The sequence below is a fragment of the Lepus europaeus genome, chromosome 4 (genome assembly GCF_033115175.1).
Source record: "Lepus europaeus isolate LE1 chromosome 4, mLepTim1.pri, whole genome shotgun sequence".
Lineage (NCBI taxonomy): Eukaryota > Metazoa > Chordata > Mammalia > Lagomorpha > Leporidae > Lepus > Lepus europaeus.
This window is the reverse complement of record NC_084830.1, coordinates 108,136,091-108,163,028: the sequence shown is the minus strand read 5'-3', so window position 1 is coordinate 108,163,028 and position 26,938 is coordinate 108,136,091. Positions and strand designations below refer to the sequence as shown.

The window sequence follows — 26,938 nt, the reverse complement described above, 5'->3', positions numbered from 1 at the left end:
GCCTCAGTGCTCTGGGTGTGGGGGCACCACGGTAAGGGGAGGAGGCCCAGGAGCCTCAGGCCTGGAGGGGCTTTGGCCTTACAGCTTTGTGCAGCCCCACAATGGGTCCTTTGTGGGGTCTGCCTGTGTGCTGGGCCTGACCTTGCTTTCTGGAAGTCTGCTCTGGGAGGGGTCTCCCCCAGGCCGTTACCTAGAGGTGTGAACCCCAGGGGATGCCCTGGCCTCATGCAGGCTCACTGACAGTGTCTGGCTGGGAAATCAGCAGGGCTTTGGCCAGGGGAGGAGCTGGGTTAGAACCCTGGCTCTGCCCCCTCCATGAAGCAGCTAACTCTGGTTCTGCCCCCTCTATGGTCAGCTTGGTATATTCTAGACGTTAGGTGCGAAGATGCTAGCTCCCGCCTCACTCCTCTGCAAGTGTCTGAGCCATCTCCGATTGACCACCTGCAAACTGGGATGAAAATAAGGCCCCTGCCTGCAAGGACTGAGTACATGAGACACCTTTAGCAGGGTTTGCATGGCTTAGAGCTCAGAGGTAGGGCAGTGGTGGATGGGCGCTTCTCTGGAGAGGGTTCTCTCTGTCCCTAAGACAGATCCCAATGCCTAAGCCGCCCCTTGCCTCCTGCCTATGAGATGTAGATGAAGTCAGCATAAAGTGACAGCCTACCCAGAAGAGAAAGGTCCCTGGCCTGCAGGGACCCCCATGGCATGGGAGCAAGTAGGGGTTCACGTCCTGGAGGGGACACGAGCCTTGAGTCTCTTGACTGGCTGACGTGGTTTTCCGACCTGTCCCGGGCACTGATAACATCTGGCAAATATTTGCCAACTTTCTGCACCTTCCAGGCAGCCGTGAGGCTGGCATCTGGGTCCCCAAGACAAATGTCTTCGGTTCCCACCAAGGAGAGCCCCTATGATGGAATCCAGGTGTAGTCTTAATCCCACCAGGTACCTTCTGCGCAGTGAGAGCTGGAGTTGGCACATTGATTCCTGGTTCCACAGAGCCTCCGCTTCATCTAGGCTGGCGATAAAGATTCCTGTCCCCTCCTCAGTCCCCATGCGATTCAGGAAGTGCTGGTGGTTTGGGGCTTGTTGTATAAATCACTGCTTTGGGTCATTATCTCATTATCTATGATTTGGTTCGTATCTCACCCCATCTTTCAGGGATAAGTTGGGGCTTCAGGGCTGAGGGTCTTGCCCTAGACCTCATGGATGCAAGATGGGAAGGGTAGGCCAGGGTCCCCGGTCAAACATAGTCTCCCAGCCTTGTGCTAATAAGTTGAAGGTTTGGGGTACAGGTGAGCTGAAGCAAGGAAAACAGGTGGTGCCAACTGCAGCCTTTGGCCTTGGAGGGGCCTGGCTGTGGACAGCCCTGTAGTAGGCCTTGCTGGAAGTGGGGAAAGGGGCCAGGCCTGAGCAGCTGGCTGCCGGGGGGGCCCCTGGCCCTGCTTCAGGTTCTGAGTGCCCAGATGCCATCAGGCCACAGCTTGATGAGCTGTTTGAATAAATTCCTCAAGGGTGTGGACTCCTGGAAGAATGGAGAAAATGTATTCAGCACTCTGTGTTTGCACCTTGGAGGTTGTGCCATTAGTTCCCAAAAACCTGCAGTCTGTTAATTACAAGGCTCCAGGGCTTGGTTCTAAGGCAGATCCCACCATCCCCAGGCGCCTCGCTCCTCTTCAGTGTTCATTCATTCAGTATGGGTAGAGTGTCCCCCACCATGCCCAACCCTCAGCCGCATGCCTGCCCCATGTGGGGAGGCAGCCAGTGGGGTCCCAGGAGAAGGTGTGTGCGGGAGCCCACTTGCAGGCCACATCTAGCACTGGTCACACACGGTGGGGGCTGGCGTGCCAGCATTGCCTGGTCATCTGATGGAGGGAGGCTTCACCTTCACATGGGATCAAAGGACAGGGGTACTCCATTGAATAGAGCCTGTTTGCCCTGGGCCACATGAGCTGGGGTTTGAACGCAGAGCTGTAGGGTAAAGGGAGGGCTTGCAGGTCCCCTGAGTGTGACAGGTCTTTGGAGAAGGTTGGGGAGTGCAGTAGGGCAGGCTGTGGTGAGAGGTCCTGCCCCAGGTTGAGGCCAAGGAGCTAAGCAGGCCTCCTGCTTATGCTGCTCTTCTTAAGACAAAGTCAGGCAGGGCCAAGCTGCCCTCTCTGCCCGTTCCTATGATGAAGCCTTGTTTTCCTACTTCTGTAGGAACGTGTGCAGCTTGCATTGTGCTGGTGTGCTTACCTGTCTGTGAAATGGAAATGGTTAGCGTACTCACTGAAGCAGGATTGCTGCGGATGTGTGTGTACAGCATTCAGACAGCAGGTGCCCGTTTTGGCCACTGTGTTCATTATTTGTATCATTTCTCTTACGCACAAGTAATCTAACGCTCTGTATAATTCCCTTACTTATTATGCTTGTTCTCTGCCTCCCATTAGTACCTGAGCTCCTGAGGGCAAGAATTTTTACCTGGTGTATTCCAGGTTATAGTGCTAGCACCATGATGGGTGCTTGGGCCAGACTCATCCCTCAAAAATGTCTCTTGAGGTTTGTCCAAGGAAGCCGGAGGCATAGCAAATGGATACACCAGTTCTTCCTGTCCTGGGCAGGTTGTCAGCCCTGAATTCTCCCTCCTCTGACCTTGGATTCGCTTTTTCTAAGTTGTTTGGTAGCTAGGAGGAGGTGGCAGAATTCAGAGGAAGGATCCTGGCCTAAAATGATAAACCGTGTTTGCATTGCTCCTGTTACATGGTTTCATTATTAGCTGGACCTGTGCACTTGTGGGACTGGCCTCATGACCTAGATCCGTGGGCGTTGTACCCAGTTCCGGCTGGCCTGGGGCCAAGAGCACCTGCCACGTGTGTTCTGGAGGCCAGCCTAGGAGGGGGAAGGGCACGGGTAACAGCGCTGGGCAGTCCCTGCATCCCAAGCCCAGTGGAGCCTGAGCTCTTCTTGGCTCAAGTTGAAACCAGAAGCCCAGGGGCTGCCCCTGGCCTGCCATTGTCCAGCTGTGCCCTGGGACAGTTGATTTCCCCTACCACAGCCTCAGTTTCTTCATGTGAAGGAAGGGATGGTAACCTTCAGTCTCTCACCTGGTAGGGCAGCTGGCGGGCAGGGGAGATGTCCTGGTGGTGGAGGACCAGATACATAATCTGCATAGCTTAGTGAAGAGCTGTTAGGAAAAAGCAGCAGAGCATGAAGCCAAGGGCGGACTGTGCTGAGCAGGTGACCCTGTAGGACTGCAGAGGGTGGGTGTTTGGTCATGACCGTGGGCCTGCTGCAGTGCCTTTGGGTTGGCCCCCATCACCCCTCACTCTGACCTTCCAGGTAGTCTCCCCCTCCAGGAGATCTCAGATCCCCTCAAGACCCCCAGGCGAGCTTTCCAAAGCATATATGATTTTTCTCATCTCCTGGTTTCAGCCTCCCAGTGGGTGTCCTTGCTCTGGGCTTCCTAGTGCATGTGTCTTTGCCCGCTAAGGCCCCTGCAGAGCCCTGTCACCCCTCAGTCCCTGCACCCTGCTACGCCTCAGCCACTGTAGGGAGCTCCACACACACAGTGAGCCTTCAGCAGAGAGCAACCAACCTGAATGCCTGTGTTCCTACCCTGCCTCTCTGCACAGAGAAACCCAGGAAGCCAGCAAGACCCACTGTACAACACGGTTAAGAAAATATAAATAGACCTGACAGGGCAAAAAGGAAATACTAAATTAGGCCACAGAGAAAATTATGTGGAAAGAGCTGGTGTTTTATGTTTGTTGAGCATTTACTAGTACCAGGCGTGATTGTAAGAATCTTACGTGTATGAGGGTTCTTCAAAAAGTGTGGGAAAACGGGGCAGGTGTTAGATATAGCAGTCAAGACCCTGTGGGACCCCTGGGTTTGAGTACTGGCTCAGCTTCTGATTCCAGCTTCCTGCCAGTGTGCAGGTGAATGGCTCAAATACTTGGGTCCCTGCCACTTGGAGACCTGGATTGAGTTCCTAGGTTTGGCCTGGACCAGCTTTGTCTATTGGCAAGCAGTTAGGGAGAGAACTGATAGATGGGAACTTTCTCTCTCTCTCTCTGTCTCTCTGCCTTTCCAAATAAATAAATTTGTATTTCAAAATTTTAGAAGCTTGTAGAAAGATGTAATTAAAAGATAAATTCATTCTGGTGCAAAGAAATTTGAAATCCATACGGCATATTTTCATGCTTTATATGTTCCATGAACTTCTTGAAGACCCCTGCACATGAACTCTTTGATCCCATCAACAGCCCTGCAAGGCAGGTGCTCTTGTCCCACTTTACGGATGAGCCCGTCGAGGTGCTGCAGAGTTAGGAAGCCAGGCTGTGAGCAGGACGAGGGGCTGGAAGGCTGCCTGGTGGCTCCGAAGCTCCCCCGTGCCCTATGGGCTCGTCTCTGGAGCTTTCCCTTTTCCTATTCACTAAATAAAGCTCTTCTAATTGGATTCGTTGGCTTTCTTTTTGCTAATCCTTCCCTCAGCAGCGCTCATTAAAGAAGCTTGGAGCCATCAACAGTTTTTTTTCTCACTAGCCTCATGTCTTACTAGACTCCTGATTCTGGAATTTTCTTTCCCTGAATAGCCCCACACCAGCTTATAGCATCTTACACTAGCAGGGGTGGGAGGCTTTTTCTGCTAAGGGCCATTTGGATATTTATAACAGGCCATACAACACGATCAGCTTAAGATGTTAGCCTGCTACAGATTCTCCGACTTTCATGTCCCTCCTGCGGTTGCCTTTGCAAGGCCAGATGGAGTGATTTTGTGGGCCTGACGTAGCCCAAGGGCCCACGATCCCCACCGCTGCTCTAGAGGGCCCAGCGTCTCCACACTGGCTGCTGGGTGCTCCTCGGCCCAACATGGAACGCCGTGGAAAATCACTTTCCTAGGGCGGCGTGGATCCCTGGCTGAAACTGAAGCTGCTCTTGGATCGGGGCTTTTGCTGGCCATGGATAGTTCTGTTGCACCCCCTTCCCCGTGTGTAGATCCTTTCCTGTTTCATGTTGGCCTCACTGCTGGGCGTTTTCCATCAGATGGGAGAGGCAGGGGGTGAGGAGGGCATTTGGAGTGAAGCTCACTCTGACTGCACCTGGGGATCCCTGGAGGAGTTTTAAAATCCCCAGGCTGCACCCAGGCTCCAGTAATCAGGATGGGAGGGTGGGGCCCAGGCATCGGTGTTTTTGAGAGCTCCTTCCACCCCCTCCCCCTTGTGGTTGCAGTGCATAAGCAGGACTGAGAAGGATCGAGAGGACCCACCCAGGCCAAGCAGGGCTGATCTCGCCAGGGACACCTTGGAGGGAGAGGCTGGGGGTGGAGTTGTGGTCCCAACCATCCTTCCTGCCTGGCCTCCTTCAAGTCTGTTTCCCCACCAGGAAGGTGGCTGATAAGGACCTTTCTTACTGTTCTATTAAATATCCCTGCTCTGCAAAGAGGGGTCTCCTCCACCGGCATCTGAGCAGGACGCAGGAGCTTGTGGGAGATGCACTGGCCCACCCGGAGTCTGAATGTGTACGTGAACCCGAGCCCCAGCTGACTCACAGCCGCCATACCCATGTGAGAATTTATGAAGCCCTGCTCTGTGTGACTGACCCACCTCAGCATCTCCCAGTCCGACACCGGCTACCTTACCAAAGGCTCTGAGAAGTCCTGCAGAGAAGCAACCGGCGTCACTCGGCTCAGCTCGGTTTTTGCCAGATAGGTAGCTTAGGGTGCTGTTTCCTCAGGACACAGTCTGAGGGGAAAAAAAGCCCTAATTGATCCTTTAAGGAAGTGGCAATTAGCCTAATTGTCTGTTGTCAACTTTAACATTTAGGTCTATTAACCTAATTACATTGCTTGTACCAGCGAGAAAAGTACAAGGCAGAAAAAACAAAACCAAACCAACCCAGCACTGCTGTGTATTTGTTTTAAAAACTCTTGACCCGTGGGCAAGGCAGGAGGAACTTGGCAATTCCCCGAGCTCCCGAGAGCCAGGGGAGACGTAGGGTGCCTTAGAAGCATCTTGTCCTCTGAGTGAGCATTAGCATTCCTGGTTTATATCCAAGGAAGTGGCCCCTCAGAAGCGCTGGGCCCCCTGGCTGGTGCGCAGAGACCCCTGGGAGCCCAGCGCGTCTAGCAGTAGAATCTCCCTGCCCTTGAACACTGGCCTGCCACCAGCACCTGCTGGCAGGAAGCAAGATCCGCTTGCAGTCAGCTAACTGTTCTGTGTATCCAGAACCAGAAACCCTGTTGGGGAGGCAAGGCTTGGCTGTCCTTAAACTCGGGGATCGTTGCTGGCCCTGTGTGTGCTGTGTAGGGGCTGGCGTTGCAGTGACCTCTCCACAACGTTATTTTTTTCTTCTTCCCGTGAATCGCTGTGGAGAAGGAGCAGACATAATACTAATGTGCTGATCACCTTAGTCCTGCATACCTGCTCCTAAGCTTGTAGTGTGTTGGACACAGTGCTAGGAACCTCACTGGTCTTGCAGGATAGATATGATGATTAGTGCTAGATTTCTGTTATTTTTGTAAAATTGATTGTGTGTGTGTGTATGTGTGTGTGTAGTGTATGAACTTGAAGTCAGGTTTATCATTTCATCACCACTGTAATACAGATTCAGAACAGGTTTCCTGAAAGCTCTCCTGTGGGGCCGGCGCCTGTGACATAGCAGGTAAAGCTGCTACCTGCAATGCTCGCATCCCATATGGTTGCTGGTTGGAGTCCCAGATACTCTACTTTTTTTTTTAAAGAGTTATTTATTTGAAAGACAGAGTTACAGAGAGGCAGAGACGGAGAGAGAGGTCTTCCTTCCATCCTCTGGTTTACTCCCCAAATGGCCGCAACAGTCAGAGCTGCGCCAATCTGCAGGCAGGAGCCAGGAGCTTCTTCTGGGTCTCCCACATAGGTGCAGGGGCCCAAAGACTTGGACCATCTTCTACTGCTTCCCCAGGCCATAGCAGAGAGTTGGATCAAAAGTGGAGCAGCCTGGACTCGAACTGGTACCCATGTGGGATGCTGGCACTGCAAGTGGTGGCTTTACCAGCTGTGCCACAGCACTAGCCCCCAGCTGCTCCACTTTCAATCCAGCTCCCTGCTGATGGCCTGGGAAAGCAGCAGAATATGGCCCAAGTGCTTGGGCCCCTGCAACCCAAGTGGCAGACCTGGAGGAAGCCACTGGCATTGCCCAGACCCAGGCCTGGCGTTTGTAGCCATCTGGGGTGTGAACCAGCAAATGGAGGACCTCTCTCTAATTCTTTCAAATAAATATAAAAAAAAAAAAACCTCATAGTCACTATTCCATTGTTTTTAATGTGGCGAGGACATTTCATGTGAGTTAGCAAATTTTAAAAGATACTTTCTTTTAAAGACTTATTTATGGGGCTGGCGCTGTGGCATTGCAGGTAAAGCCGCCACCTGCAGTACCAGCATCCCATATGGGCGCTGGTTCGAGTCCCGGTTGTTCCACTTTCAATCTAGCTCTCTGCTATTGCCTGGGAAAGCAGTATAAGATGGCCAAGTCCTTGGGTCCCTGCACCCACATGGGAGACCCGGAAGAAGCTCCTGGCTCCTGACTTTGAATCAGCATAGCTCTGGCCATTGCAGCCCACTGGGGAGGGAACCAGCGGATGGAAGACCTCCCTCTCTCTCTCTCTCTCTCTCTCTCTGCCTCTCCTTCTCTCTGTGTGTAACTCTTTCAAATAAATAAATAAATCTTGGCGCTGCAGCTCAATAGGCTAATCCTCCACCTGTGGCACCAGCACCCCGGTGTCTAGTCCTGGTTGGGGTGCCGGATTCTGTCCCGGTTGCTCCTCTTCCAGTCCAGCTCTCTGCTGTGGACCAGGAGTACAGTGGAGGGTGGCCCAAGTCCTTAGGCCCTGCACCCGCATGGGAGACCAGAAGAAGCACCTGGCTCCTGGCTTCGGATCAGCATGGTGCGCCAGCCGCAGAGACCATTGGAGGGTGAACCAACGGAAAAGGAAGACTTTTCTCTCTGTTTCTCTCTCACTGTCCACTCTGTCCAAAACTAAATAAATAAATAAATAAATCTTAAAAAAAAAAGACTTATTATTTGAAAGGCAGAGGACATACACAAAGAAAAGGAGGGAGAGAGAGATCTTCCATCTGCTTGTTCATTCCCCAAATGGCCAGAGCCCCATCCAGGTCTCCCACATGAGTGGCAGGGGCCAACCACCTGGGCCATCTTCCACTGCCTTCCTAGGCATAATGGCAGGGAACTGGATTGGAAGCCGTGCAGCCAGGGCTTGGATATGGTTATGCCAGAGTCACAGGCCATGGCTTAGCCTGCTACTCCACGACCAGCCAATCCCTTAGAAACTTGAAGTGCACCTTGAATGGTGTTGTAGGCACCTGTTGTCCGGCAGGTGTCTGAGTGAATTCCTCTTGCATAAGGAACCTAACACCATAGAACAGGAGCTCTCCATCCCCTCTCCCCAGCCCTGGTAGCCACCCTGTGCTCTCTGCTTCCATGAGCTCTATCATGCCGTATTTGCCCTTCTGTGACAAATTTCACATAGCATGATGTGAACCTCCAGGTTCATCCAGTTGTCACCAATGAAGGTATTTCTTTTTTTAAGGCTGAATGATACTCGTGTGTGTGTGTGTGTGTGTATCTCTCACAGTCTCTTTACTCACGTTTTGATTGGCATTGAGGCTGTTTCCATATCTTTGCTATTGTGAATGATGTTGCAGTAAACACGGGAGTGCAAGCATCTCTTTGACGTCCTGTTTTCGTTTCCTTTGTGCAGATACTCAGAAATGGGACTGCTGTGTCTTGTGGTGGTTTTGTTTGTAGGTTTTTGAGGAACTGCACACCATTTTCCATAGTGACCGAATCAACAGTGCATAGAGCTGCGTCTCCACTTCCTTGCCAGTGTTTGTTGTCTTTTGATCTTCTAACAACAGTCTTCTAACAGGTGTGGGGCAGTGGCTCACTGATTTTGATCTGCATTATCCTGATTGTTGGTGATGTTAAGGATCCTTTCAGATGCCTCTTGGCCATTTATCTGTCTTTTGAGAAATACCTGTTCAGGTTCTTTGCACATTAAAGCCAGTGATTTATTTTTATTTTATTTGTAAGGCAGAAGTGCAGATACAAAGATCTTCCATCTCCTGGTTCACTCCCCAAATGCCTGCAACAACCAGGGCTGGGTCAGGCCAAAGCCAGGAGCCCAGAACTTCATCTGGGTCTCCCACAGGGGCCAAGCACTTGGGCCATCAGGTGTTTCCATCCAGGGTGCACATTAGCAGGAAGCTGGAATCAGAACCACAGTAGCTGGAACTCAAACTGGCACTCCGCTATGGGGCATCACAAGTAGTGGCTTCACAGCTGTCAGACCCCTGTGCCTCCTCACTGTGCACACTTTACTTGAGTTATTTGGGTTTCTTTTCTTGCTATTGAGGGAGTTCCTTACATATTTTGGATGTTAACCCCTGGTCAGATACATGGGCTGTACATTTTCTCTTCCATTCTGTAGATTACCTTTTCACTCTGCTAATTGTTTGCTTCGGAAGCCCAGGCACGGAGGCCCAGGCACGCAACCAGCGAGGGATGCGGCTGGGGTTCCTGACCTCGAGCCTGCTCATGGCACTGTCTGCCTCCCTGACTCCTTGTCCTTGTCCATTTTATGATTCCGTGCTACGTCTTTCCCCTGCCTTCATGCCAGGAGCACCAGTGTATATCACTGAACCAGAATATTCTCTGAGAACTTTGGGCTCCCTGGTGTTACTGTTTCGGTGTTTTGCTGAGTCTGTTCCTGGTGTGCACACTGTGTCTCCCAGTCTTTAGGGGAAAGTTCTGCATGGTAGTCTGACCTTGTCGCTCTTGGAATGTTCTCCAGTACCATCTCTCCGAGGACTGGCCCTGAGCTCCCTGGGGGAGCGCCATCAAGCATCCTTGGGGTGGACCTTCCTGTAGGGCTCACTGCACAGCCCTCTGGATTTGCACCCTGTCCTCACTGATCACTAGCTGTGGGACCCTAGACAAGATGCTTTACCGCTACCAGCCTCAGTGTTCCTCATCTGCAAGTGGGGGTGCTCACTCTCCCATGTCAGGGTGCATTGAGCTCTTGTGGAGGAAAAGATGAGTGTGCTGGAAAATGGGAGCCTGTTTCCTTCCTCCTGGCCTTGCCTGGCAACACCGGTCCTTGCATGCCTCGCTGGTCCCTGGTGGGCCTCAGCAGGAGGCCGGCGGGCATGGTGAAACCAGGAGCCCTTGGGTTTGCATGGCCAGAGAGGCACTCAGGTGAGCGGTTAGACCTGGAGTGTGGAGGTAGTCACCAGACACCAGTGCATTCATCTGTGGCGAGAGAGAACGCAGTCCAGTTGTCACACCCCCAGGTGCCCCGTGCTGGGGACCTCCGTGAGCTGTTTGGCCAGGTGCAGGCTGTAGCCAGCTGGAGAGTGATGCTTTACTGGGAAGTGCAGTGTTGTCACTTGTTGCCCTGTAGGCACTCTCATTTTTTAAGAGGTGGTGAAAGCCTCCTAAATGGCATGGAAATGGCTGGCGGCTGACTCCGGTTTTATTTTGGTTACAGACGGTGTTGAACCACACCCCTACTCTGAGGGCTGCTGGCGGCCTGTGGGTGATGGTGTGCAGCCCCTGTGTCACCACTACCATTGGGCCACACGCACTCACCAGGTGGACAGGACTCCAAGCAGAGGCCCTGGAGCCTTAGAAAGTGGCCCCTGGTGGGCGTGGAGTTGGGGCTGGTGAGACCCAGGGGTTGACCAGCATGGGCAGGAGTGGCCTCGGGCAGGGCCTTGTCTCGTGCTGGCCAGCTTGACCCAAGGGGCCAGACTACTCAAGTGCCAGGCTCGTGGCTTTTCTTGGATTTCCTCAGTTCATCTTCAGGTCAGGTAGGAGCCATTTAGTATTCCCCTTTGAAGAATGCTGGGGTGCATGGAAGGGACAGGGCTTGGCCCAAGTCCCACAGACAGCATGTGACGAAGCTGACTTGAGTGCGTCTCTGTGGTGCCGGTGCTGGCTTTCTTAACCCCCAGTTTTGTGCTGGAAGGGGAGTGTTATCACCTTACTTTTGTTGTGGCCACTCCGGGATACCCCTGAAGTCAGCCATCATCTGCTTGGCTGTGTTTATTGTTGGTTGCCATGGAAACCGTGGGCGGGGCTCTGGGTCCTGGAGAAGAGACTGGGCCTGGTGACTGTTTCCTGTCACTGTGAGCATCTGTGGCAGGAAATGCTAAGCCGCTGCCCGGGTGATGTTGTGGGGCACTTCTGTAATGAGCAGGTGGGGTGGCCATGCTGCCCGAGAGGACTCTGGCCAGTCCCCTGGGCCCCTTCAGCAGGCCAGGAGCAGAGAGGTAGTGGAGTCTTTTGTTGGCTGAACAGGCCTGCATGTGCTGTTGTTCTAGAAGCCAGGGATACAGCCCTGAGCCAGGCAAGCCCTGCCCCCCTCAACCTCTCAGGACTTAGACCTTGGTCCTGGTAGTTTGCTTCTTGGTTTTTAGAAAATAAGCGAACTGGCCAGCGCCGTGGCTCACTAGGCTAATCTTCCGCCTTGCAGCGCCGGCACACTGGGTTCTAGTCCCGGTCAGGGCACCAGATTCTGTCCCGGTTGCCCCTCTTCCAGGCCAGCTCTCTGCTGGAGTGCAGTGGAGGATGGCCCAAGTGCTTGGGCCCTGCACCGCACGGGAGACCAGGAGAAGCACCTGGCTCCTGCCATCGGATCAGCGCGGTGCGCCGGTCGCAGCACGCCAGCCGCGGCGGCCATTGGAGGGTGAACCAACGGCAAAGGAAGACCTTTCTCTCTGTCTCTCTCTCTCACTGTCCACTCTGCCTGTCAAAAAAAAAAAAATTAATTAATTAAAAAAAAAAAGAAAAGAAAAGAAGTGAACTTTGGCTTTGAAGCAGCGTTGGCTTTATGGAGCAGTCAGAAAGGCAATCCCAGGAGTTCCTGTTTGCCGTCCTCAGGCCCTCATCTCCCTGGGTCCTTTGCTACCCTTGGCGTGGGACTGATGAGAAAACTCCATGCTTGCTTAGAATCACACTGTTTCTCACTGCCGGACTCCACCCAGGAAGCCCCGTGCGCCTGGCGGTCACGTCTCCCCAGTCCCGCTGTTGGGAACCATCCTCAGGCCTGCTTGTTTGGCATGGTCTCGGCCGTCCCTAGGAGGGCATCTACCCGTCTGGACCCCTCTGATGATTCCTCACGAGTGGCCTGGGGGGGGGGGGGTTGGGGAAGCGTGTGCTGCCAGGATGCCCTTGTGGACTTGCTGGTGATACTGATGTGGCGCAGTTGGGTACGGCTGTGGACGGCGCCTCACTTGCGCCTGCGGTCTTTGTCTCCCCTGCTCACGGTGAACTGGCCCCGCCAGAGGGAGGACCAGCACCGCAGCCCCTTGTGCATCCCCATGTGACCTAACAGTGCCTCCTTCTACCCACTTGGGCTGGACCCACGACAAAGGGCACCTGAGAATCCTTCAGAGCCTTGCAGTGGGTGGGAGAGGGAGCCTCCTAAGGGGCTGGGCTGCTACTGTGTGGTTTATAGGAGGCCCTGTCATGGCTCAGGGTGGGAAGGAGGCAGAGCTGGCCCACAGCCAATGCAACCCCCACTACTCCACAGTCTTCCCTTTACGTCCTGTGCTCTTTGTGGACAACAGTACAGAGGGCTGTGGGAACCGTGGCATAAGGAAGACTGGGAAAGGGTGAGGGGTGTCTCTCCCGGTTCAAGAAGTGTTTGTGGGGGGAGGGCGATGATGGGACTTGTCCCATAGACTTTTTTTTAAAAGATTTTATTTATTTATTTGAAAGGCAGATTTGGAGAGAGAGAGAAGGAGAGAGAGTCGCAGACAGATCTCCCATCTTCTCGTTCACTCCTCAAAAGGCCGCAATGGTTGGAGCTGGGCCAATCTGAAACTAGGATCCAGGAGCTTCTTCTGGGTCTCCCAGATGGGTGCAGGGACCCAAGCACTTGGGCCATCTTCTACTGCTTTCCCAGGTACATTAGCAAGAAGCTGAATTGGAAGTGGAGGAGCCAAGGCATGAACCAGTGTTCTTACAGGATGCTGCATCGCAAGCAGCAGCTTCAGTTGGTTCGCCGCAGGGTGGCCCCTCATCTATTTTTTATGGTCCCCAGTGTCCAGGTCTTCCCCCTTCTTGGTTAAGTGCACTGTTATTTATTTCCTTTGTTGATGCTATCATAAATAAGATCATGTCCTTGGTTTCTTCTTCACCTCAGTCGTTACTTGTGTATAGTAATGCCGTAGATGTTGGCTGTTTTCTTTCCTGTGACTGTACTGAATTCATTTATTAGATCTCACAGGTTTTTGATGATGTTGTCATGAGAAGAGCAAGAACTTCACTTCTTCCCTTCTGATTTGGATGCCTTTTATTGCTTCTTGTCTCACTGCTCTTGGTCGTGCTTCCGGGACTATGTTGAGTGGAAGTGAGGAGAGTGGGCCTCCCCGCCCCTGGTGCCGGCTCCTGGTGGAAAAGCATTCGTTTTTCTGCAGTGGCTGTGATGTTCGCTGTGGGTTTTTCATAAATGACCGTCATAACCTTGGGGAGCCTCCCAACTGCACTGCTAAACCAGGAGGTTTTTATCAGAAAGGATGTTGAGCTCTGGCTGATGCGTTTTCTGCGTCAACAGATAGGATCTGGTGGTTCCTGTCAGTCAGTCCGTTAGTGTGTTTGCCACATTGATTTGCCTACGTGAGACCAGCGTGCCAGCGACAGGTCTGCTTTGATCAGATGTGTCGGCCCTCGGTGCTTTGCTGAGATGCCCACCTGGTTTGTCAGGGGTACTGTCTTCAGGTTCTCTCCATTAAACTTTGGTAGCATGCTGGCCACTAAAAGATGTGCCATCTTTTTGCTGTGTTGCTGATTTGCTGATAATTTTTGCTATGTTTCATGTAATTAAGGATTTTCCCATCAGATTCATCAGAAACATTGGCCTGCAGTTTTCTTTCGTGGCAGTGTCTTCGTCTGGCTTGAGCATCGAAGTGATGCTGGCCTTGTGAAGTGTGTTAGGAAGTGTTCCCTCCGATTCTGGTTTTGCAAGACTTTCAGAAGTATTGATGTTAATTCTGTTTTGAAAGTTGGTAGAGGGGCTGGCGCTGTGGCGCAGTGTGTTAAAGGCTCAGCCTGCAGCACCGGCATCCCATATGGGTGCCGGTTCGAGTTTCAGCTGCTTTTCTTCTGATCCAGCTCTCTGCTAATGGTCTGGGAAAGCAGTGGAAGATGGCCCAAGTCCTTGGGCCCCTACACCTGTGTGGGAGACCTGGAAGAAGCTCCTGGCTCCTGGCTTCAGATCGGCTCAGCTCTGGCCGTTGCGGTCATTTGGGGAGTGAACCAGCGGATGGAAGACCTCTCTCTCTGACTCTACCTCTCTCTGTAACTCTGTCTTTCAAATGAATAAAAAAAATTAAAAAAAAAAAAAGTTGGTAGAATTCAACCATGAAGCCTTTTGGTCCTGGGCCTTTGTCTGTTGGAAAGCTTCTTGGTTGTTATTTTTGGTTTTTAATTTTTATTTATTTGAGAGTCAGAGAGATGGGGTGAGGGGTGGCAGGGAGAGAGCGAGCGAGAGCGCATGTGCTCCCATCTGCTGGTTCACTCCCCAGATGCCTGCAACAGCTGGGAGGCTGAAGCTGGGAGCTGGGAACTCACATGAATGGCAAAACCCTAACTACTTGAGCTATCATTGCTGCCTCTCAGGATCCACATTAGCACTTGCACTGTGTCCTGCAGGACCGAGCCCCCAGGATGGCAGTCCCTGGTGGGGGGGGATGCCCAGAAGAGGGTGCATGGCATTGTGGTGGAGCATGGGCTCTGTTCATCTGGTGGTGCTGGGTTCAAGTCTCAGCTGCACTGCTTCCTCCACGTGTGACCTTGGGCAGTGTGCTCCCTCGCCTCCTCCTGACCTCAGCTGCCCCACTGGAAGGTAAACCCATAATCAGTGATGCCTCGCTCTGGGGACTGTCATGAAGATAAATGAGTTTGTCTCTGTAAGGCCCTTAGGACGGTGCCTGGCATCTCTGAGGTGCTCAGTCCCCGTTCATTTCAGAGACAGAGCCCAGGTGTCTGGGCTGTCATTGCAGATCTGCACACGGGCAGGAAATGGGGCCAGAGACTGGGCTCTATACTCGCCTTGCTTGGCGGATTCCTATAAGCAGCCCGAGTGTCTCAGTGTTGCAGTGCAACATGAGGGTCTTTGGTGCCCACGTCAGTCCCAGCACAGGGTCAGATGCTGTGCTCCAGCTGGGTGCACAGAGGCCCCAGGTGCTTCTGGGCATAGCTCTGCCCTCCTCAGGGGTGGTGCATCCTCTCCATGGCCTGGCCGTGGGGGACGAGAAGAAGGGAGGACGTGGCAGGTCGGGATGTGATGCTATCATTTTGGATGATAACATCATTTTCTTACTCAGAGCTCAGAGATGCAGCCACCCCCAGCTCCAGCAGAGGTCAGGACGTTCGGTGTAGCCTTTGTGCCCAAGAAGAAGGGACAATGGGCTTGGGAAGCCCTTAGTCGTCCCCGTCATGGGACCTGGAGTCAGGACTTTCTCACCTCCCACCATGCTCCTACCATCTTCATAAGGTCTTGTGTATTCCTAAACAGGTGTTAACTACTTGACACTTTTTCTTTTAACTTAGTGTTTAAACTGTAGCTCTAAGGTCTTTGGAAATGGGAAACTGTCACCTGCCATAAATCAGTACAAATGTTTGCAGTGTTTTTTTTTGTTTTGTTTTGTTTTGTTTTTTTAAGATTTATTTATTTGAAAGGCAGAGTTATAGAGAGGCAGAGGCAGGGAGAGAGAGAGAGAGAAAGTCTTCCATCCACTTGTTCACTCCCCAAATAGACGCAATGGCCGGAGCTGGGCCGATCAGAAGCCGAGAGCCAGGAGCTTCTTCCCATGTCTCCCATGCTGGTGCAGGGACCCAAGGACTTGGGCCATCTGCTTACGCAGGCTATTGCAGAGAGCTGGATTGGAAGTGGAACAGTCGGGACTTGAACCGGCAGCTTTATCCACTACGCCACAGCGCTGGCCCCTTTAGTGTTGTTGAGTTCTCCAGTCTTTTAGGAGAGGTGGTAGTTCTGCCTGATCTGCCTTCTCCCCAGGGTGTGTTTGCCAAGACCCCCAGTGGATACCCTTGACCTCAGAGCAGAATCTAAGTGTATGCTGTTCTTAGTATACATACATACCGATGATAAAGTGTGATTTATAAATTAGGCAGGGCAAGAGATGAACAATAATAAAAATAGGACAATGATAAGGACAGACTGTAATAACTGTGTTTTCAAATATAAGTGTGACTTGGACATGAGCCCTGTGCTACCTCAGCAGGTGATCAGCTCACCGAGATGGCTGCTAAGTGAGTAACAAGTGAGTAGCACATCCAGCATGGGCACGCCGGGCCAAGGGGTGCTTCATGTCCCTGTGGGATGGAGCAGGGCGACACGAGATATCATCCCGCTGCTCAGAAGAGCATGCTCTTTAAAACATAGGCATTGTTTATTTCTGGAATTTTCTATGTACTATTCTCAGGCTATGGTTGGCCTCAGAGACATACGGTGGAATACTAAACCGTGTGCAAGGGAGGACCACTGCTGAGCAGGTGCCTCATGGATGAGATGTGGAGGGCAGATTAGTACCACCCGAGACATTCCCATCGCGTTTTCTCAGAATATTGCAGGGCAAGGAATAACCTTGCCATGAGCCCTCATCACGTGATCAGGTGATTAACTGATAGTGATTACAGGATTTATGAAACGATGAGTTATCATTTAGTCACCAGGCCCCTATACGGCCAAGACCATCCCCAGGTCTCACTGGAGGGGTGAGTGCCACACTTTGGGAAGTGCTGGTTTAGGGAACAGTGTACAGTCTGTGCACAAACCCAGGGAGCTGGGTAAAAGTCATCCTTCCATTTGGGGGCTCTCATCAGTGTGCAGAGGACTTTGCAGATGTTAGAACCTTGATCTGTGGCCAGCGCCGCAGCTCAATAGGCTAATCCTCCACCTGCGGCGCCGGCACACCGGGTTCTAGTCCCGGTCGGGGCGCTGGATTCTGTCCTGGTCGCTCCTCTTCCAGGCCAGCTCTCTGCTGTGGCCCGGGAGTGCAGTGGGGGATGGCCCAAGTGCTTGGGCCCTGCACCCCATGGGAGACCAGGAGAAGCACCTGGCTCCTGCCATCGGAACAGCGCGGTGCGCCGGCCGCAGCGCGCCTACCGCGGCGGCCATTGGAGGGTGAACCAACGGCAAAGGAAGACCTTTCTCTCTGTCTCTCTTTCTCTCACTGTCCACTCTGCCTGTCAAAAATTAAAAAAAAAAAAATTAAAAAAAAAAAAGAACCTTGATCTGTGCCACCTTATCAATGGGGAAACTGAGTCCCAGAGTTGGGCCACACGGCAGGTTTGAGTGCTCTGTCCTTAGTTCCCCGCTGCTGTCTTTGACTGGGGAAGCCTTCCTATCAGGCAGCGGCAGAGGTCCTGTGGATGCGTGGTGTCCTTCTGCGTCTCTGTCCCTGCTGCCTGCCTCCTGCCTGTGGCTGTGGCTGTGTCTGCTCAGGGTTGCAGCCTCCCAGGCCTGCTCCGAGGGTTGGAGAAGTCAGGCATGCTGGGAGACTTGGCCCAGTGGGTGACACGGATCTGTCCAGTGACCGAGTTGGTGGCTGCTGTCCCCTGGGGAGCTTCTCAGCTTGTGCAGGTGAAGGATTGGCTGCCCTGGATCTTGGCATGTCTTTCTTTTTAAAGATTTTATTCATTTATTTGAAAGTCAGAGTGACAGAGAGGTGGAGACACGGAGAAAGAGCTTTCCTGCACTGGTTCATTCCCCAAATGACTGCAACAGCTGGGGCTGGGCCAGGCTGAAGCCGGGAGCCAGCAACTCCATCCAGTCTGCCACATGGGTGTCAGGAGCCCAAACACTTGGGCCATCTGCTGCTGCTTTCCGAGACGCATTAACATGGAGCTGGATTGGAAGTGGAGCAGCCGGGGCTTGAACCCGACACTCTGATATGGGCTGTGACTTAATCCACAGCACCACAGCTCCAGCCCCTTGGCTTGTCTTTCTGCCACTGTGTGGCCTTGACTGCTGTGAGATGAGCTCACTAGGAGGAGAAGTCTGGTCTCCTTCCCTGCTCATCATCCCCCTCCCCCAGTGCTCCACCTAACACCACCACGCCCATCTTATTGAAAACACTCAGGGCACACAGGATCTCCCAGCGATGGAGATGGAGGAAGGGCGTTACTGTTCTCATCTTTGGGATGAATGAGCTCGAGGCCCAGGCAAGTGGAGTTCATTCCTTCCTTCCTTCGGTCAGTCATTGTAAGAGCTGTTGGAGGGATTATAAGGAAAACAAGCCTGGAATTGCCACTGCCTCCATGGTGTTTCCGTGCGGCTGGGGCACATGGGCGGATGTTGCGGTTAGCTTCTCAACACCTAACCAACTGCCTGGACCAGGACCACTTTACAGACAGAAGTGGACCCAGCTCCTGGGCTGGGCAGCAGGAAGTCCAGATGGCCTGGCAAAGGCTCTGCCAAGGGCCTGCTTCAGTTATGTCACCCCGTGGCCAGCGGCAGTGGTGGGAGCAGGTGCAAGAAGCAGAGGACACATCCCAAAGCTGGAAGCTAGAGAGCCGGTCTGGCAGGACCAGGCTTTCCCGAGAATCCTCTTGTGAGAGCCTACGAGGGTCCCCCAAGGAATACCTTAATCCCTTCAGGGGGCACGGCCCCAGCTGACCGAGGGCTTCCCACCAGGCCCCATCTCTTAAAGGTCCCACCTCCTCCAGTACTCTGCCCTGGGGAGCAGGCCTTTAAAGCACAAATCTCCCCCGGGGACAGACCACCTCCCAGCCATGGCAGCCGTGCCACTGTGTTCTATCTTGAGGAACGCTGAGAAGGAAGGTGAATGGGGTGACGGCGAGCGCTAACGGCAAGGAGCTAACGGCATTAGCTTGGCTGACTGGTAACTCGCCTCAGAGAAGATCTCCCCAGGCTGCTCGTCAGTCTCCTTGGGGCCACCGTCCACCCCTTTGCTGGCTGCACCTTCTTGCCACACCTGCTCGGGTCCCTTGGATCGCTGGGCACATTCCCAGGGGTTGGTTTATGCGGTTTGTCGGTCCACATCTGTTTCCTGGTCTCAGTGTGCTGGCTCCTGTTTGCTGCTCGCTGCGTCCTGGTGCTGAGAGCAGGGTCTGCATACAGCGCTGAGTGACGGAGTGGGAGAGGGGCCAGCTGCGCCAGAGCCCAGGTCTGTGGTTGTGGGGCCGTGTCACCTGCATGCAACAGCTCTGACCCCAGCTGAGACCGCTTGGTCTCATGGGACTGGGTGCCTTGTTGCCATCTCTATTTGTGTTTGGAGAACGTTTCTGGTTTTTTCCTGAGGGTGTAAGTGCATCTATGAACTGAGCAACTGGGGAGTCCAGCCTCATTATTAGGCTCTCTCCAAGGGTGGGGGGGATGCCTGTTGCCGGTTCCCAAGGGAGGCTGCTCACCAGCTCCCCACTCCTTGCTTGGAATGGCACAGGAGCCCCAGAATCTGAGTAAGGGATGTGAGGTAGGAGAGGCCCTTCCACCCTCACCCCATCCTGGGGATGTGTGTCATCCCCTCTGGAGGAAGCAGAGACCCAGAGACTTCCAGGGGTGGGCCAGGGTCACACAGCTAACGAAATGACAGCCAAGCCCCTAGCGCAAGCCCCTCCGACCCTCACAGGGCACTGTTGTCTGGTCATCTGAGCACCTGTGCTCCCTCAGGGAAACCGGCAGGCTCCCCGATCACCTGGCTCCTAAGTTACCCCCAGGAAGTCTGCGCCCGCTGGCCTGGGACTCTGCATTTCCACACGTGCCCTCAGCAATGCTTCAGAACAGGCGAGCTGGGGAAACCGAGCCAGGGCTCCCTGCTAGGATTCGACTGGGTACCACAGATCTTAGTTGGCTGAAGCATGGTCCTCACCAAGCAGCCAGTGGAACCGAAGAGTCCAGACAGCTCTCCAGAGAACGTGTGACCTGGGGATGGTGGTTTTTCTCTGCAGATGGGGACCCTGAGGCTCCGGGATTGAGTGACAGGGGAGGGGCGGCAGGAGCACAGCCCCCAGCTCAGCCCCATACTTCTCCTAGTCTCCTGCTGGAGTCCTTTGCATCTGGGTGACAGGCAGCTCTCAGACCCCTCCCAGGACACAGCTGTGGGTGTGGACCCCTCCCCAGCCCTGGGGCACTCTGCGCCCCCGTGTTTCTGGAAGAACAGGAAGAGAGGTAGCAGGTGCCACATAGTTGGGGGTGGCGGTAATAGTAGAAGTAGAAGCAGTTACGGAGGATCCCCTGGGGATCAGGAACCCATTCCCCTCCCACAGCAAACCTATACCACTTCACAGGTGAGAAAACCTGTGAGGCGGAGTGAGTCTACTGTGGGTGTGCTTACAGGAGCTGGGCCAGTTAGAATCGGTAAATACAGAAGCTGGACGGGCCCCGAGATGGGGGGGCCCCTCCTTTTGGAGTTGGGGGAGCCAGGGTTCAGGAAGCAGAGACCCAGACTCACCCAGCTAGCCAGGTGGCAGGAAGAGTTCCGGCTTTGGGGCCTTCCTTTCCCTGGCTCAGCCTCCGCCGCAAAACTAGGTCACCCACGAAGCCAGGTGGTTTGTCAGAGCTGAGTTAACCCTGAGTCAAAGGAGGGCCTGAGGAGGTTTGCCTGGCCCCGCCCCAGCTCAGGAGCTCACAGTGGGGCCACACAGGCATGTCACCCCTTGGGCTTCAGCCTGCCCACACACACCGGAGCTTGACTCGTCAACGCCCAGGACTCAGCTTGCCCGCGGGCCTGGGACAGCAGGGCAGGAGGTCTGGGGGAGAGACGGGGGTGGGGCACCCTGGAGCTAGGAGAGAGCCTACAGCCTGCAGCTCGCTCCCCTCTTGGGTGCACTCCACGTGTGGGGTTGCCAAGCCTGGCCCCACAGGGCTGCTGTATGGAGTTAATGAGAGGGCCCCACACAGCCCTGGGGCACCCCAATGTGGGGTTCAGGCCCATGCTGTCTCGAGGCTTAGCCAGTTGGCTGTGTGCTGAGGGTGTCTGGGAAGGCACCTGTGCAGAGGACAGTTGTGTGTAGACTGAGCACCTCCTGGGCTGATGTCGGCCTCAGGTGGCTGCTAGCACCTAGCAATCTGGAGGTGGAGGTGGAGGTGGAGGAGGAGCTTGCCTGTACATACCTGCTCAGCTGGGCCTTCAGTCCAGGTACACACCCACCATGTTCCTCATTTGATCTCTCACAATAGCCCTTCGGAGAAGGAGTGGCCCATTTTACAGATGGGAACATTGAGACCTTGGGGAAGTAGGCTGGGCAGTTTGCTGGTTCAATACAGAACCTGGAGATTGTGGTGTGGGGACTCAGGGCCTGGTCCTCTGTATTTTAAGCAACCTCTCTTGGGACTTGTATTGATCAGGAGAGAGGGGAACATGGCAGGGACTCTGGGTCTCGCAGACTCCAGACTCTGGCCCTCTGTTTGTCCCACCACGGGTAAGCCGGTCGCCTCTCTGGGCTTCCTTCGGTTTCCTCCTCAGTAAGAAGGTGAGAGTATGTAGTGGTCCGGGACCCTCCCAGGATCAAGGGTCGCTGTGAAAACCCCAGAAGCCGGCTGTGGGATGCCCTTGGGGCCACTGTTGCCTGGACGGCTGTGAAGTCGAGCAAGCACTGCTTCAGCACTCTCACGCCACACAGTATTTGCTCCAAGAGCAGTTCCAGAAGTGGGCACTAGTGAAGACCTCTTGGGATGCCTGCACCCCGTGTCGGAGTCTCTGCTCCCAATCCCAGCTCCTTGCTAATGCACCCCCGGGAGGAAGCCGTGATGGCTCACGTGCTGCCAGCCACAGGTCAGTCCTGGATTCAGTTCTGGGCTCTGGGCCATTTAGAGAGTGAAACAGTGGATGGGAGGCTCGCTCTCTCCCCCCCTCCCCCCCCAATACGTTTCTCTTAAAAAAAGAAACAACCGAAAAAGGCAGCAGTGCGTGAGAGAGGGATTGCAGAGAAAGGCAGCAGCGTGTGACTGACGGGAGACAGCGGGAGTTTCTGAGTGCTGACATCCGGGTTGCTCTGCCCGTTTCAGACATGAAACGACAGAGGGGGCAACGGGCCACTGCAGCTCACATGGCACTCAGTCGCCTCCAGAACCCGACCCCCTGGAGAGTCCCTCCCACCCACTGCTGCAGGGTTGGTCCCAGTGCCGGTCAACCGATCGGGGAGCCATGAACCTGTAGAGCACCTGCTGTTTGCCACACACGGGGCTGGGGTGGTGCCACCCACTGGCATGGCACAGGGAACTCACACTCCAAAGGGGAGATGCATGCCGGATGGTTTTCTGAGCAAGAGGGTCCAGGGAACACTGAGGGTATCAGATTTAACTTTGTGCCAGATTCGAGGAACTACCCTCACTACTGCCACAATGCTCACCCCAGGACCTTAGTTCTGAGCAAAGCTTGTTCAGTGCTCGGGTGAGGGGTCCAGGCCTGACCAGAGGCAGGGGCAGGGACGAAGAGTGGGCACAGTGTAGGAAGTGCCGCCGTGGGGGAGAAACTTCTGTGTGCAGTGAGGATGTGCCCTCTGGTCCCCAGCATGGCGAGGATGGATGTGGCGCAGGCAAGCAGGGGTCCACATGTGGTGCAGGTGGCCTCCGAGGCTTGGGAGACCCGGCTGGTGCAGCCTGCTGGGGAGGGTGGCCGGGCCAGCAGCTCCTGCCTGTTGCCGCCTCCAGTGTTTTTGCCAGGAGGCCGCTTTGATTCACATTTTCCACATTAACTTAATGGTTCGAAAACCCTGACCTTCAATTCATCCGATGTCCCTTATTAAATTCTAAGTCACATCCCATGCAATCAAATGAAGACAATGGGCGGGTGACTCAGTTTGGCAGGAAGGAGCCTGAAGCCCTGGAGGCCAAGACCAGAGCCTTATCAGTGAGATCCTGCGTGGTGTCCTGCACTGGGGAGGGTGGGGCGGGAGGGCAGCGAGCCTGGAGGGCCGGGACACGGCCGCAGCACCAGGCGTGGGCAGAGGGACTTGAGCAGCTCACGAGAAGCAGAGAGCCCTGTTGGAAAGGTGGGGCTCCATCGCTCGGGCCAGAGAGCAGTCAAGGCCATGTATACCATGGTGCTTAGCTGGGAAGGAAGCCGGTGGCAGGGTGTGCAGAGGCAGGGAGGGAGTTGGGGGCTTCCCCGGGGAGGGATGCTTGAACGTGAGTTGGGGTAGAATTGGGAGAGGGGCGGGGGTGACGTCTAGCCGAGCATCTTTGGAGGCATCACTGTGGGAAAGAGTGAGGGCTACGATGGACAGGTGAGGTGGGTTTGCCTGTGCTGCATCAGGCAGTGGGGAGCTATGGCAGGTTCTTGAGCAGGGGATGGCTTAGGGAAGAATAAGTGGATCAGGTGGCTGGAGGAAGGCATGAAGGAAAGAGACCTGGGAGCCCATTAACCTGGGTCAGTGCCAGTGATGGTGAGGACAGTGCTGTCCATCAGGAGGACTGCTCCTTATTCTTGGCACTGTGTGTTCCCAAGACAGAACACACAGTGCCAAGGCTGGCCTGAGACTGACCTGTAGCTTGCCTCCCTGGCCCCACACTTCAGTGTCCCCGTGTGTAAAGTGAGGGACCCAGTAATCCAGGCCTGGGTTGTGTGGAGCGAGGTTGTGTGTATAAAAATCCTAAAGCCAGTGGCAGGCAGGCAGGCAGGCAGCCGGCGTTGGGGATGTCTGTAGGGGAATGGAAAGGTATTCTGGAGAAAGTGTTGGGGCCCCAAGGCCATTAGTGGGCCTTACGAACAAATGTGTCAGTGTGAGCTGAAGTTCAGGAAAATACTACAGGAAAGCAGTTAGCCACAGTGGTTTACATGTTCTTAAATGAGGTGTAAAGGGAATGTCCTTGAGCCTCAGTGTGCCCATCTGTAAAATGGGGCGAATGGTGGTGCCTGCTCCGGGAGGGTTAAACGTGCTGACGCAGGTGAACACTTGGCCTTGGCATTGGACTTGGCCGGGCATGGGTTCTCGATCCTTGACGAGTCTGCTCATTGTCACGTGGTCACACGCTGTCCTTCCTCTCTGGAGGTGAGAGCATTTCTGTGCTAGTGGTTGCAGAGATGCTTAGAAATTGGCTCCGCTTCCTTGCCCGGATGCCTGGAGTAGGCGACTTCTCTCCTTGAGGCTGGAGCTCACTGCCCTGCGTACGGCTGTGGACAGTCACAGCCCAGCCCCAGCCACTGCAGCTCCTGGAGTAGGAGTAGTGGGAGTGGTAACACCCACACCTCCCCAGCTGCTCTCACTCCGGCCCCTGCTCACTTGTCATCTCCCCAGGCTGCCCAGCCACTCAGTCTTCTGTGCATTCCCTCACCCACGTATGTTGCTGCTGGTCATGGCACTAGGCCTTGGAGTCCAGGAGGGAATGGTGGGGATAGAGCCCCCGCCTGCGTGGAGTTTCGGGTTTCAGCGATTAAACGAAATCAGACATCCAGGTGGAGTTGTGATTATCCATGGATGTGCTGTGCTGTCACACAGAGGCTCGGACACCTGGGTCTTGCATGGGGTCAGAAATCTCACAGCAGTGATACCTGAGTGGCTCCCTAGGTGCCTAGTGTTCACTGGTCATTGAGAGGGCGGGAACAGCATACACAGTGGCCCTGGGGTAGGCAGATCACCTTCAGCAGGTGGCAGTGGCTGCAGGACAGAGAGCCAGGACTGGCTGGGCCTGGAGGCAGCAGCTGGGACAGGCTGTGAGGGTCAGGCAAATAGGGCATGGTGAGGAGTCTGTCCTTGATCGTCTTCTGCCCTTGCTGTGTTCTGCAAAGAGTCTCACAGGAAGCCCACTCTGGCTGAAAGGGGAGATGGACCAGGTAAGAGGGGGGCCAAGCGGGAAAGGCTCTGCACCCCTCTGCCCCCATACCCCCATGCCCTTCCTGATCAGTGATACAGGACTGCACTCTTGAGGCCAACATGCTGGTGAGGATACTCAAAGAGGTCCCAGGCCCTGGGATTGTGTGTCCCAAAGGTGAAGCCAAGATGATTCTGGCACAGGCCCTTCTGGGGAAGCAGGGAAGAGGCCCTGCTGTGTGCCAGGCATGTCCAAGTTCAGCCTTCCCAGCACCCTATGGGTGTGGGGGGGAGTCCCCCAGGGCTCAAAGAAAGGACACAGAAGTGGGAGCTTGGGGAGGGCCTTGCCAGGGTCCTGCCCACAGGGCCTGTGACTGGGGAGCCACTTGCTGAAGGTCCCCTGGCCTTCTTTGCCTTGGGCCCCCTCTGTGCAGACTCACCGTGTGGCTTCCTGGGGCCCCGTGGGCTGGCTGGGCAGCTGGTCCCCTCCCCCCAGGACGGCTGTGGGCTGAGCGCCTGCTCTGTGCTTCTCCTCACCCGCCTCCCTTCCTCCCGATCCAGCGGCCACGCTAGGGCCGGTCCCTGTAAATACCAGTCCCCTTACATGCACATTCCTGCCCCGTGCGTTTTCCTGTTTTGATGAGACACTGCACTCGGCTGTGCAAGTTCCCAGGAGGGGACCGGGCCCCGGCCCCAGCCCGCCGGTCATTCAGGAGCCTTGCTCCCAGCCGCGGCCCCACACCCAGCGCGTTCCGCAGCCACAGGAACCTCAGCTGTGTGAATGGTGCTGGCCTTGCCTCGCCCCAGTGCCCAAGGTTCCCGTGGCCGCCACCTTATCGCCTTCCCAGCCGACGGAGAGAGGCCGCATTCCAGCCTGGATGACCCTGGCCCCCTCTCCGTTTCCTGGCAGACTGAGGCTGTGAGAGTTCACTGGAGTTCACATCCAGGCGCGCGCCAGAGCCCTCTTCGTCGATTCACAGGCTGCCTGGAGGCAGAGGGCACGGACAGGGCGAGGCCTGTCAGGTGCATTAGCTAGCTTGTTCATTCATTCGTTCGTTCATTTCTTCTCATGTTCGTTCATCCGAGGAATGCACTGAGCACCTACTATGCGCCAGGCGCAGATCTAGGCCCTGGACATAGAAGGAGTAGAAGTTAGAAGCATCATGGTAGCAACAGTGCCATCTCCCTGCCCTGTGAAATGTGGCTGCACTCGTCAGCCCCACCTCGCAGGCTCGCCCGAGGCACAGAGTGGCTGCAGCTTGCCTGGTGCAGCTGTCACTTCTCTACCACCCCTGGTTTTGGGGGAGGGATGGTGTTGCTTTAAAAAAATCCCCCCTCCTTTCAGGCCCTGGAGCTCTCTGCCTCCCTCACAACCTCCTGGAGTTGGGTGTGGGTTAGATTTCAGCCCTTGCTCTTGGCCTTGCTCAGGTGCCCTTGGGCAGGGGACAGCCTGCCCAGCTGGATACAGTGGCCTTGCCGAGATGACAGCGTGGCCAGTAGGTAGTGGCTTCAGGATTTGGAAAGCAGGTTTCTCCAACTGTAGACTCCAAGGTCATTGCTTTGGGGCTTTGGGGTCATAAGTCGGCTGGGCGATCTCATGTTCGTCCCGGGCTTCTGGCCTTCGAGCTGTGCTGTGTCAGCAGGCCTTTTCCTAACCACGTGGCTCTGCCGCAGGCGTCTTTGCTGCAGATATTTGTCCTGAGTTGCTATAAGCTTTCCATCTTACCTTTGAAGCACACTTTACCGTCCCATACTCCTGCGTGTTTGTTCGTTACTTGTTCATGCTTTCAACAAGCAGCACTTACTCAGCGCCAGGCTCCATGCCAGGGAAGGAGGCGACCAGGCCTTGTCCCCAGCCACAGGTAGCTCAGGTGCGTAGGCAGTGAGCTTAGTTCTCTGATGGGGCAGCAGCGGAGGGCGGGGCCAGGCGTGGCCACCCTTGGAGGGCCTTGACGATGACTGTAAGGAAGGCGGCCCTCACTGGATTAGCAATCTTAAGAGTCTGAGCACGGTTCTGCCCCTCACATCTGGCACTCAATCCTCACGACTTGTGGGGAAACTGAGGCACGGAGTGGCTAACTGACGTGCCCAGGGTGATCCCGGGTTGGGGCAGAGCTGGGATTTGAGCCCAGGCACGCTGCTCTGAGCCTGTGGCTTTAGCCCT

At 54.7% G+C, this 26,938-nt stretch overlaps 1 protein-coding gene across 3 annotated transcripts in view; it reads left to right on the top strand.

Annotated features, from left to right (window-relative positions):
* ERGIC1 (endoplasmic reticulum-golgi intermediate compartment 1) overlaps nucleotides 1-26,938 on the top strand; it is a 109,874-nt gene that overhangs the window by 596 nt on the left and 82,340 nt on the right. The gene's annotated exons all lie outside the window — the stretch shown is intronic.